General features: G+C 40.2%; 1 long non-coding RNA gene across 1 annotated transcript; it reads left to right on the forward strand.

Moving 5' to 3' along the window:
• Positions 1-1,076: 1,076 nt before the first annotated feature.
• LOC127010016 (uncharacterized) lies at positions 1,077-9,395 on the forward strand. Its single transcript, XR_007762783.1, has 2 exons — positions 1,077-1,151; positions 9,225-9,395. It is a non-coding gene; the product is annotated as an uncharacterized LOC127010016 (long non-coding RNA).
• The last annotated feature ends 325 nt before the right edge of the window (positions 9,396-9,720 follow it).

Here is a 9,720-nt window from a genome sequence, read left to right on the forward strand (position 1 = left end):
TCCTCCACTTGGGCCCTCTTCAACTTTGTCTCATCTCCATCTTACCTCCTCATGATTTGTCTCCACTTTTTTTTTACCTTTCCTCCATTCTTCCTCCATGTCTTCCTTACTTTCCTCCATTTACTCCTCCAAAGCTTTTTTTTTATCTCCATTTTACTTGAATCTCGTTTTGTTTTGTTTTCTTCCATTTTTCTTTCTCCTCTCCTTCATCGACCTCCTTTCTTCCTTTCTTCTTCCTTTTGTTCTTCATTTTTCTTTCTTCCTGTCTTTGTACACACACTCATCCACATTCGTTCCTCCTCCTCTTCCACTTTCTGCTCCACACACTCCATTTACTGTATAATGTTATCCCTTTCTTTTTCATTTTCATCATTAGGCGAAAAAAAGTAAAAATGTGAAAATTTCCAAAAAGTGAAAAAGTGGAAGAAAAGTGAAAAAAGTGGGCGAAAAAATGAGCCTTGTAGAACACCACTAGTCACTGGCGTCCACTTTAGGCTGTTCCACCAATCGCCACCCTTTGTTGTCAGCTGGTCCGCCGGTTAACGATCGAACCGTGTAATTTAACCTTCAGTATCTAGTGTTTTGGATTTTTGTAACGTGAGTCATGGGGTGGAACTTCATCAATTGCCTTTTCAAACTTCGAATACACAATGGCCAGTGATCGGGATTAGCTGAAAATTGAGGAAAGGTCATTATGAAAGGTCAGCGAATTGGTATAGCAGGATCTATTGTTTCGGAAGCCGTGTTGTGTACCCCTAATTAAAGAGATGGATGGATAGATAGACAGATTGATAGATAGATAGATTGTGAGGCACATATTAGTAGCAGCATCATTGTTCCTTCATAATAGAGGAAAATAGACTTAAAAAGATAATGAAAAAAAGGAAATAGAAAAAAAAGGAGTATTTGTAAATCTGTCTCCATCTACTTTATTGAAGAGTAGAGAAGAAAAAGAGGAAATTGAAGAAGGAAGAAAAAGAAGAGGCAATGAAGAGGAGGAGGAGGTGGTGGAGGAGGAGGAGGAGGAGGAGGAGGAGGAGAGTAATATTAGTATTCCTGCAATACATTCTTCCTCTCTTTCAGGCTGGAGGTCAATTTTGGGGAGACGGAGGAAAAGGAGGAGAAAGAGGAAAAGGAAAAGGAGAAGAAAGGTTAGTAGCAAAAGTAGTAGTAGTAGTAGTAGTAGTAGTAGTAGTAATAGTAATAGTAGTGGTAGTAGTAATAGTAATAGTAGTAGTAGTAGTAGTAGTAGTAGTAGTTTAAATTCGTATTACAGAGAGAGAGAGAGAGAGAGAGAGAGAGAGAGAGAGAGAGAGAGCGAGGAGAAGAGAAGGGAATCGGAAAGAAATAAGGGAAGAGATTGAGAGGAAGGGAGGGAGGGAGGGAAGGAAGGATGGAAGGAGGAAGGGGAGGAGGGAGGAAAGGAGTTAAGGAGACAGATTGGGAAGGAAAGTTGGGAGAGAGAAAGGAGATAGCAAGCAGAGGAGGAAGAGGAGGAGGAGGAGCAATCGACGAGAGAGAGAGAGAGAGAGAGAGAGATGAAACAGAAGAAAAATTGGAAGAGGGAGAGAGGGAGAGAGTATGATAAAGGAAGAGGAGGAAGAGGAAGAGGAGGAAGAGGAGAAGGACGAGGAGGAGGAAGCGGAAGTAGTAGCAGTAGAAGGAAGAGAGGAGAGGAGAGACAGTATGAGAAGAGGAGGAGGAGGAGGAGGGAGTGTGAAATGGGTCCATCCTTCCTTGGTGAGAGGCAACAAACGAGGAGGAAGAGGAAGAGGAGGAGGAGGAGGAGGAGGAAGAGGAGGAGGAGGAGGAAGCCACTCTCTCTCCCCCGTTTGATGGCCCTTATCTTCCTCACTCTCTCTCTCTCTCTCTCTCTCTCTCTCTCTCTGTTTTGTTTGTTTTCCTTGTATTTTCCTTGTTTTCTCTTTGCTTTTTCATTTTGTCTTTTTTTGTCTTCATTTTCTTCTTTTATTTCCTATTTTCTCTTCTACCTTTTCTTCTCTCCTTCTCCTCTCTTCGTATTATTTTTCCTCTTCCTCTTTCTCCTCTTCCTTTTTCTTACCTTCTCTTCCCTTTTGTTTTCTTTCTTTCTCACTGTTTATTCTCCCTCCTCCTTCTTCTCTTCCTCTTCCTCCTCCTTCTCCTCCTCTTTCTTAATATTCTCTCTGTCTCCTCTACAACTGTTCAATATTTTCTTAACTATTCTCTTCTCTTATTCTTTGGTTTCTCTTCTTCTCATATTCTCTCTTCTTTCTCTTCTTTTTCTTTTTCCTCCTCTTCTTCATTTTCTTCAAGTTCTCCTCTTTATTCTCTTTTCTTCCTTCTTCTCATTGTTTTCTTCTCATATTCTCTTCTTTTTCTTCTTTCTCTTCTTCCTTTTTCTCTTCAGATTTTCTTTCTTCCTTCTCTTCTTCTTTCTCTTCTCTTTCTCTTCTCCTTCCACTTTAGGTTTGTAATTGGAGGTAACTTTTTGCGTGGTCGTGAGAGAGAGAGAGAGAGAGAGAGAGAGAGAGAGAGAGAGAGAGAGAGAGAGAGAGAGAGAGAGAGAGAGAGAGAGAGAGAGAGAGAGAGAGAGAGAGAGAAGAGGAGGAGGAGGATGGAAGGAGGGGAAGAGAGAGAAACGAATGGAGAATAAGGAGGAAGAAAAAAATGAATACAAAAGAACATTGGAAGTGGGAATATAGCAAGGGAAGAGAAGGAAGGAAGGAAGGAAGGAAGGAAGGAAGGATGGAAGAGAAGGAAGGAAGGATGGAAAGAAGGAAGGATGGAAGGAAGGAAGGAAGGAAGAATGGAAGGAAGGAAATACTGAAACTAGGAAGGAAGGAAGGAAGGAAGGGAAACAAAGAGGGGGAGAAAAAGAAGAAGGGAGGGAGAGAGAGAATTCGAAATAGGAAGAGGAGAAATTAAAAAGAGGAATAAGAAGAATGAACAAATGAGAATAAGGATAAGAGAGAAGGAAGAGAAGGAAGGAAAAGAGATGGAAAAGAATGGAAAAGAAGACAGAGGGAGGAAGAAAGATGGGTAAATGAGGAAAAGATGAAGAGAAAAGAGGAAGGAAAATTCAGAGAGATGGGAAAGGAGAGAAAAGGAAGGGAAAGAGGAAATGGAAAGAGAAGATGAGAGAAAAAAAAGGAAAGAGGAAGAAAATATAAAAATACATAAAAAAGGGTTAGGAATAGAAGAGAGGAAGGGAAAAAAAAGGGAAGGAGGGAAACTAGAAAAAAATTATAATTGGAATGGAAGGAAAAAGAGATAGAAGGAAAGAAAGGAAAAATTATATAAAAGAAAAAGGAGAAGGAAAGAAAAAAATATAGGAGGGAAACTGGATAAAAAATGATAATAGGAGGGGAAAGGAAGGAAAGGAGGAGGAGGAGGAAAAGTGGAGGAAAAAACAAAAACAAATGTGTGTTCTTTGAGGTTTAAATTTGGTAAGAAAAACTATTTGTGTTGATATTATGGGAGGAAGGAAGTGCTCTCTCTCTCTCTCTCTCTCTCTCTCTCTCTCTCTCTCTCTCTCTCTCTCTCTCTCTCTCTCTCTCATTGCATCTCATTCTCGTTTTCTCCTCCTCTCCCTCTTCTCCTTTCTCTTCCCCATCTCGTTCTCCTCTTCTTTATCACCTCATCTTCTCTCCCTCATTTACTTCTCTCCTCCTCCTCCTCCTCCTCTTCCTCTTATTCCTTTTCTCTTCCATTTTCATTCTCTTCTCAATTTGCTTCCTTCCCTTGCTTCTTATTCTCTTTCTCTTGTTAGTTTTTGTTTTTGTTTTTTCTTGTTTTCTTGTTTTTACTTTTATTGTTTTTGTTTTGTTTTCATTCTCTTCTCATTTTCCTTTTTTCTCTTTTTCTTGTTTTCTTATAACCCTTTTCTTGTTATTATTTAGTTTTCCTTGTTTTCTTTCTTATGTATTTTTTTTCTTTCTTATTCGTGAAAGGTATAAAGAAAAGATTAGCATTGTTTTCTTTATCTTTTCTTTATTGGGTAGGAAATTTTCACAGGTATTTTCCTTTTCTTTTTCTCTCCCTCTTCGTCTTTTCCTCCGCTTCATCTATATTTATTTCTATCTTAATTCTATCTCTTTTCCTCTATTTTCTCCTTTCTATTTTCTTTATACTTTTCTTTATCTTAATTCTTTGGTAGATAATTTTCACAGGTATTTTTATTTCTCTCTCTCTCTCTCTCTCTCGTCTTCATTTCCTCACTTTCATATTCTTTTTCCACTTTTCTCTCCATTTGTATTCCATTTTTCTCCTCCTCCCTCCCTCTCCCTCCTCTTCTCTCCATTTTCTCCCCATCACCATTTCTTTTCTCTCCCCTCCCTTCCCTCCCTCTCTTCCTCCTCTTCCTCCACATTTTTCTTCTTTCTCTCCATCTATACCTCATTTCCTCCCTCCTGCCTTCCTTTCTTTCCTCCATTCTTTTAATTGTCGTTTCTTTCTCCTCTCCTCTCTATATCCTTTGTTTTCTCTATTTTCATCTTCTTCCTCTTTTTCTCTTTTACTTTTTATTCGTTCGTTATTTAAATTTCTTTCACGTATATTCTATTTTCTTGTATATTTTCTCTACTTCATTTCTCTTCTACCTTACCTCTTCTTCCCCTCTTTCTCTTCTCTTTTCTACGTGGTTCTTCATCTGTCTCTTCTTCCTTATTCATTACTCTTCACTTCCCTTTTCTTCTCTCCCAAATTCGGTCTCTCTTACCTTTTCTTCTTTCTCTTCCTCATTCGTCTCTTCTACTTCGATCTTCTCCTTCTCTCTTCCTCCTTCGTCCATTTTTCTTCTCTTCCAAACTTTCTCTTCTTCAAACAATCGTACTTCATTTATTGGTTTTCCTTTTCCTTACTTTCTCTTCTTTTTCCTTCTAATCTGCTTGTTACTTTTAAATACCTCACTTACCTGTTTCCTTCATGTCCAGGTAACTCATTATTTTCACTTTCCCTTTCGTACTTTTTAGCTTCTATTTTATTGCATCTTTTTAGCTTTTTTATTTCAACTATTTTCCTTTTTCTCTCTCTCTCTGCAATCTGTATTTTTCATTTTATTCTTCGTCTCCCTTCGTAAACGCTTTTAATCTCTCTCTCTCTCTCTCTCTCTCTCTCTCTCTCTCTCTCTCTCTCTCTCTCTCTCTCTCTCTCACGTTTATAAAAGTCTTCCCTTTCTAACACTTTACCGCCGTGAAAATAACCAACCTTCACCCGTTTTCTTTTTTACCTCTGCGCCGCGGGAAAATAATAAAGCCTCCCCTTCAACACACCTCGGTTTCTAAGCCTCATTGCCTTTCCTTCCCTTCCTTTTCTTTCTCTTTCATTATTTTCTTTTTTATTCCCTCTTATTCCCTTTATTTCTGTTCCTCCTTCCTCTCTTTCATCGATCCTTCCCTTCTCTGCCTTTCCTATCTCCTTCCTTATTTTTGCTTCCCTTCCCTTTTCTTTCCCTTCTTGTTCCTTCTCTTCCCTTTCTTTTAGTTTTCTTCTCTTCCCTTCTCATTCGTTCCCTTCCCTTTCCTCCTTTTCTTTTCCTTCCTTTCCCTTTTCTTCTCTTTCTCATCTTTTCTCTTTTCCCTTCCCTCCATTTCTTTCCCTTCCATTTACTTCCCTTCTCTCCCTTCTTCACTCATTCGTGTTGTTTCCTTTTTTTTTTTTTTTACTCTCCCTCCCTCTTATTCTTTCGCTAATCTCTTCAAACATTTAAATTCTTACCTGCCACACCTCTCTCTCTCTCTCTCTCTCTCTCTCTCTCTCTCTCTCTCTCTCTCTCTCTCTCTCTCGTTCGTTGTTGTTTTTTCTTCTTTTCTTTATTTATTTCTTCTTGTCGTGTTTGAGTGTGAAGAAAAAGTGTTAATTAAAAACCTTGAGGAGGAGGAGGAGGAAGAAAAGAAGGGAGAGAAGAAGAAAATAAAGAAGAGGAGGAGGGGGAGGAGGAGGAAGAATAAGAAAGAGAAGGAGAGAGGAAGAAAAAGAAAAAGGAGGAGGTGCAGTAGGAAATAAAAAAAGTAAAACAGAGAAAGGAGAAAGAAAAAGGAAGAGAGGAAGGAGGAGCGAGTAGAAGAGAAAGGAAAGAGGAAGAAGAAAGAAGAAGGTTGAGTAGAAAATAATAGGAAAAGCTGAGAAAGGAGAAAGAAAAAGAGGAGGAAAAGAAAAAAGAAGAGAAGATACAGAAAGGAAGAAAGTAAAAGGAGATAACAGGAAAAATGGAAAAGGAAAAAAAAGTGAAAGGGGGAAGAGGAGAAAAAGAGGAGAAAGAAAAATTAATTAGGTGTAGAAAAATATATAAGAAAATTAGAAACCAGGAAAACAATGAACAAGGGGAGGAGGAGGAGGAAGAAGAACGATGGAGGAGGAGGAGGAGGAGGAGGAGGAGAGAAAAGAAGAGAGAAAGAAAAAGAGGAATGAGGTGGAGAAAAAAAGATAAAGATAAATGAGATACCAGGAAGAGAAATAGAGGAGGAAAAACGATACAGAGGAGGAGAAGGAAGAAGAGGAGGAGGCGCCCGAGCTGTCTCTTACCTGGGTCAGAAGTCGATTCACCTGGTCATTAAGGTGATGAAGTAAAGTTAATTAGTAGTGCCTTACCTGTGTGGAAGGGAGGGAGGGAGGGAGAGAAAGGAAGGGAGGATGAGGTAGCTGAGGAAGATGAAATGGAAGAAGGGAGGGAGGAAAAGAGGGAGAGAAAGGGAGAAAAGGAAGAAAAGGAGAAGACAGGTAAGAATAGAGAAGGGAAGAAGAGAGGAAGAAAGACAGGGGAGAGAGAGAAAGGAAGGGAGGAAGGAGAGTGGAAGAGAGGAGGAAGATGAAATGGAAGAAGCGAGGAAGGAAGAAAAGGAGAAGACAGGTAAGAATTAAAAAGGGAGGAAGAGAGGGAGGAAGGGAGAAGTGGGGAAAAGAGGAAGAGAAAGGGAGGAAAGGAAAAGACGGGTAAGAATGGAGAAGGGAAGAAGAGAGGAAGAAAGACGAGAAGGGAATAAAGTAAAGAAAGAAGGGAGGAAAAGAAAAAAGGGAGCTAAGAAAGAAAGGAAAAAGAAAGGGAGGTGCAGGAGATAAGAGGAGAGAGAGAGGAAGGGAGAGAAGGATGGAGAGAAAGAGAGAGAGGTAGGAAGGTAGAGAAAATGGTTAAAGGTAGGTAGATAGGGAGGGAGGCAGAGAGAGAGAGAGAGAGAGAGAGAGAGAGAGAGAGAGAGAGAGAGAAAGGAAAGGGAGGGGAAGGGAGGGAGGGAGGGAGAGAAACGGGACAAAAGGTACAAAGGAAAGGGAGAGAAAGAGGAGGAAAAGAAAGGAAAGGAAGAAGCAAAATGGAAGAAAGCAAGGAATTATAAGAAGAGCAGAAAGGAAAGAAGGAAATGGATAAGGATGAAAAGATGAAAAGAAAAAGAAGGGAGAAAGAGGAAGAAAATAAATAAGGGAGGGAAGGGAGATTTTGGAGGAAAGGAAGAGTAGATGAAGATAGAAGGGAGATAACTAGGAAAGAGAGGGAAGAGAAGGGAAGGGGAGGGAAAGGAAGGAGAGGAAAAAGAAGAAGGAAAGGAAAGAAGAGAGGGGAACGATAGAGAAGAGGAGGAGGAGGAAGAGAAGAAGAAAGAGAAAGCAACAAAAGGAAGAAAGAGGAGAAGAGGGAGATAAAAAAAGACGAAAATGGAGGAGAAGGGAGAGACAGGTAAAGGAATGGACAGGTAAGGTCAGGTAAGGTGAGATAATTAGAGTATGAGGAAGAATGGAAGAAAGGAGAAGAGGAGGAGGAGGAAGAGGAGGAGAGAGGGTAAATATGATACACAAGGCAAAATCATGAGAAGGAGGGGGAAGAAGAGAGAGAAGAGAAAGAGGAGGAAGAGACTGAGAGTGAGAGCGAAAGGGGAAGAGAGAGAGAGAGGATGAGAGGGAAAGTCGAACTAAATAAATGAGGTAGGAGGAGGAGAAGGGAAGGGGAGGAAGAAGAGGGGAAGAAGATAGAAATAATGAAGGAGGATTAGATGAAAGGGAAGAGAGGAAACAGGGAAGAGAGAGAGAGGGAGGAAGAAGAACGAATGGAAGAAAGGAAGAGGAAGAAAAAAGGAGAAAGGTATTAAGAGAAAAAATAAAAAAGGAAAAGTGAAGAAAATTTAGTAGTAGTAGTGGTAGTAGTAGTAGTAGTAGTAGTAGTAGTAGTAGAAGAGAGAGAGAGAGAGAGAGAGAGAGAGAGAGAGAGAGAGAGAGAGAGAGAGAGAGAGAGAGAGAGAGAGAGAGAGAGAGAGAGAGAGAGAGAGAGAGAGAGAGAGAGAGAGAGAGAGAGAGAGAGAGAGAGAGAGAGAGAGAGAGAGAGAGAGAGAGAATTAATGGCTTCATGATTTCTCTCCCCTTCTCATGCGGTCCAGTTAGATTAAAATAAAAATATTCCCCTTCCTTGGCAATACAATTTAGAAGGAATGGTTAAGTTGTCCTCCCTCCCTCCGTTTTCTGTGAAGCTAAACTGATTCTGCGTTTTCTTTATATTTATTCGTAGTAGTAATAGTAGTGGTAGTAGTAGTGATTGTAGTAGTAGTAGTAGTAGTAATCATAATCTATTTCATGTATTTTCTTTTTTTCATTTCTAATTTGGTATTCAATGTATTTTACCTGTCTGTCTGTCCGTGTCCGTCTGTCAGGTGGGCACTAATTACCTTGTCTCCAGGTGAACAAAAACCCAGCAGACAGGTGGACACAATTCTTACCTGTCGGCGGGAACACGTGTGGTTTACCTGGCCATAATTAATTAGATGTGCGCGCTGAGCTTAGGTGACTCGTCGACAGGTGTGCTGAAGACCCGCTGACGTGCTGCCCTTGTTGTTTGATTGTTTATTTGTTTGGCGTTTAGGAAGCACACACACACACACACACACACACACACACGCACAGGTACAGACAAACAGACGCACACACACACCTCATGCATACATTTTGGCAAGTAAAATTGAGTCTTTGTTGAATAGAGATAGGCTTTTACACACACACACACACACACTTACAAATACATCTCATGCATATTTTCTGAAAGGTGATATTACGTCTATGTCAAGCACACACACAACACACACACACACACACTTACTTCCCCCTCCCCTCCCTCCCCCCCCCAACACCTGAAGCATACCCTCTTGACAGGTAAAATTGGTGTCCTTTTTGAGTCCACCTGACAGGCGCGACATTTGGGACCGACCTGTTCTTCCACCTGGCGGCCACCTGTGTGCGTGTTCATGGTTTCTTTCTTCCTCTTTCAGTGAGTGGTGGAGAAAATGTCGGTGCTTGTGGAAGAAGTGGAGAGAAGCAGAAGAGGACAAAAGAAGAAGAGGAATAAAGACGATGCAGGAGAAAGAGGAGGAACGAAGATTGGAGTAAAGAAAAAAATCATCATTTTAACGAAGGAAGGAAGTGGAGTATAAAAGAAGAGAGAAGAGGAAGGAAGAAAATGGAGTGTAAGAAGAGAAGAAAAAGAAAAAAAGAGAGAAGAGGAATGAATGAAGACGGTACAGAAGAGAAAGAAGAGAAGAGGAACGAAGATACTGGAGAAATTAAACTAAATGAAATTAATGAAGATGAAGAGGAGTAAAGAGAAGTAAGAGAAAAACAGAGAAGAGAAGAAGGGTAAGAGAACTACTACTACTACTACTACTACTACTACTTTTTCAATTTACCTCTCTACAAATGGGTTCTTCTTCTTTTCAAACCTAATTTCAACATCAATAGCAATTTCTCAGCAGGCCACAAAATAAACTA

Source organism: Eriocheir sinensis, chromosome 42 (genome assembly GCF_024679095.1).
Source record: "Eriocheir sinensis breed Jianghai 21 chromosome 42, ASM2467909v1, whole genome shotgun sequence".
Classification (NCBI taxonomy): domain Eukaryota; kingdom Metazoa; phylum Arthropoda; class Malacostraca; order Decapoda; family Varunidae; genus Eriocheir; species Eriocheir sinensis.